Consider the following 2,893-nt stretch of genomic DNA (forward strand, 5'->3'; position numbering starts at 1 on the left):
GTCTGGAGACAGTTTTGCTTGTCAGAACTGTATATGCTACTGGCATCTAGTGGACAGAGACCAGAGATGCTACTAAACATCCAACAGTGTACAGGAGAGCCTCCCACAGCAAAGAATTATCCAGCCCAAAGTGTCAATAGTGCTGCCTAGCTAGAGAAATAAAGATCACTTAACACAAGTATTTAATGAGCATTTAGTATTTGGTATCTAATGCAGCACATATATAATCATGAAAGTATAAATCATAATATCTCCCACAGTGAGATTTCTTTAGTGTATGGAGGGAGTAGTGATGTTATGTTTCATCATATATAAATTAGAATTATTGCCAAAGGATAAATGTTCTGAAAGAATATCTATCTTTCTAATTCTTTTGCTCGTGTCTTTTTGTAGAAATCTTGGTTGCAATTTACTCCCAGAACTGAGCTTTGGAATGTTTCAGGCCTGGCATGGAATGCAGTTTTTACACAAGTTGTAAGTGAAATAGAAGATGAATACATGTAAACAACTGTGTGTAAAAACAATCATGCAGTTATTGGTTAGCTGGGTGTAAGTAAGCCGAGTATGAATTCTGGAAAGTATGTCTTGAGAGCCATTTATTTTTTTTCAAATGAGGAAACTAAGGTACAAAGAGGCCAAGAGACTTGTTTAACTCATACATTTGAAAGGCTCTGCTTTCCATAGTACTGATCTTTGGCACGGTCAATAAAAGGCACCAAACAAAAACACTCAAGATTAGCATTGTCATGGAATCCCACTGATGCCTCTCCAATATGCGAATGGTCCAGGAAGTTCCACTTTTGAATTTCACTTTGATTCCTGCTCATGTGCAAAGTTCCTAACTGCTTAAAATGTATGCAACACAGAGGTGCAGAGAACTAAGTTTAGCAGGGTATGCTTCAGGGAGCAAAAGTGTGGGTGCTTCCCCAACCATTATTAGCTCTTTTAAATGGTAAAGCAGAAAGAATTCCTGAACACCCACCACAGGGCTCTCCCCAGCCACCCAGAATATTATTTTTCAAAAAAGCATATATTGCTGAAGTGAATTATCTGTGGCCAGTAGGAACCTTTGAGGTATGGAAAAAGATGTTGTTTGTGTTCAGCTGTAGTGTAAAAAATATAAAGAAAATACTTTGCTGTGGCCTAATTCAATATATTTTCTTTGCTGACTACTCTTCAATAAGAAGTGTGGGTTTTACACCTCTTCAACTCAAAACTTCTCTGCTTTCTCATGACACAAGGAAATGATAGTGGGTACGTTCAACGGCCTGAAGGCGATTTTAGACTCAAGGTAAAGAGCTCTTCTACACCTGGCTTTGGAAAAGACTCTCTTACCTGTCTTGTGGTTCAGAAATCCAGTTTCACACAGTTCATACATTTTGGGTTAATGGAGGCATTGAGGCTGTGTCTGGAGCTGGATTAACAATTCCTGCAGATGCCTATCTTTAGCGGCCTCCTTCCTTTCCCTTGTTAGTTTGCTGATGCATACCTTGGGGAGAGAGCACCAAGGGTCGGTTTTTCTTTTGTTAGCACACCGGAGAGCAGGCTCGTGAGGTCCCTTCACCAGGAGGTTTTAGTAGCGTCAGTACAACGTCTTAAACTCACCACCTTTCCTAAACATCCTGTAACACTAAGAGTTCCTTATAAGAATTAGAGTTTCACTATAGTTATGTAGGCAACACAGGAAAATACATTGTGGAAATAAATAAATCACAGTTTAAAAATTAATGAATTCATTCCAAAACATTCACTGAGTGCCATGCCCACTGTCTGTCAGCACTGTACTAAGTGCTGGGGATACAAAGACTCATAGGGCAGGGACTTTGTCCCCAAGAAGCTTTCATACTGGAAGGAGAAATATGGATGTCGATGGGAAAACATATATGAGAGCCATTCTAGCATCTATGCAGCAGGGTAACAAGGTGAGGGAGGGGGTGATGAAGTAGAAAATGGGTGGTAGGTTAGAAAAGATTTGTAATGGAAGAGGCACCAAGTTGTTCCTTTGGAATTTGTGCTCCTCTTAAATGACAGAAAAAGGTAGTGAAAGAATCAGAACTACCTGGTGTTGTAAATAAATTAGTACTGTACTCCGAAAACTCATTCACAGTTACTTTCAAAAGATTGTCACAGTATAGTAAGTCTTTGTTTTGGACTAAGTCTTTCTAATAGACAAAGCTAATTTGCTTCAGGAAACATTTGCCATGGTGAGATATAAACTTTATTGCATCTCTTACCAAAGGCAAGCCACCAAGGGAAGATGCCACCCTGGAGTTAAATCATTTTACTACCTATAATGACATATTACTGGGGTGTTTATAAGTTGCCTGCATTAAATAAGTTTGGAAAAGGGCCCCAGCTGAGGTGGATTTATCATGAATTCAATGAACCTTAGGCTTCAGGGCTCCTCACTTGCATAGGTCCCTTCCAAGGTCTTGAGAGGGGTCCTAGCGATTTTTCTATTTATAACTTTGCATGTTTTTATTAGATAGGATTTCCCAAAGTAGATGAGGTTCAGGCCCCACAAAACCTTGATTCACATCCAGGTGTCAGGTAATTATAAGTCAGTAGGTTTCTTGAATGAAGCCTCTGTGTTATTGAGAAATATCAGGTGAAGTAGTTAGCAGTGTGGTAGTCTATTTTAAATCCGAAATCTACCTCAAAGATGAGCCAAGAGCTTATTAATTAATAAAGTACCACTTTTTGAATGGTGGTAGTAATCATATCTCTTTCAGATAAAATCAGGAATGAAATATACTATGGAAAACCGGCAGTGGTTGATAATCCTAAATGTTAAGTATGCTTTTTTTTTCTGACTGTAAAGTGTTTCCCCTTCATTCACCTATGCAGGTCCAGACTGATGGCTTATTTTTAAAAATTCTTTTAGTCACTTCAT

This window comes from Mesoplodon bidens (genome assembly GCF_964165515.1).
Source record: "Mesoplodon bidens genome assembly, contig: HAP1_SCAFFOLD_229, whole genome shotgun sequence".
Lineage (NCBI taxonomy): Eukaryota > Metazoa > Chordata > Mammalia > Artiodactyla > Ziphiidae > Mesoplodon > Mesoplodon bidens.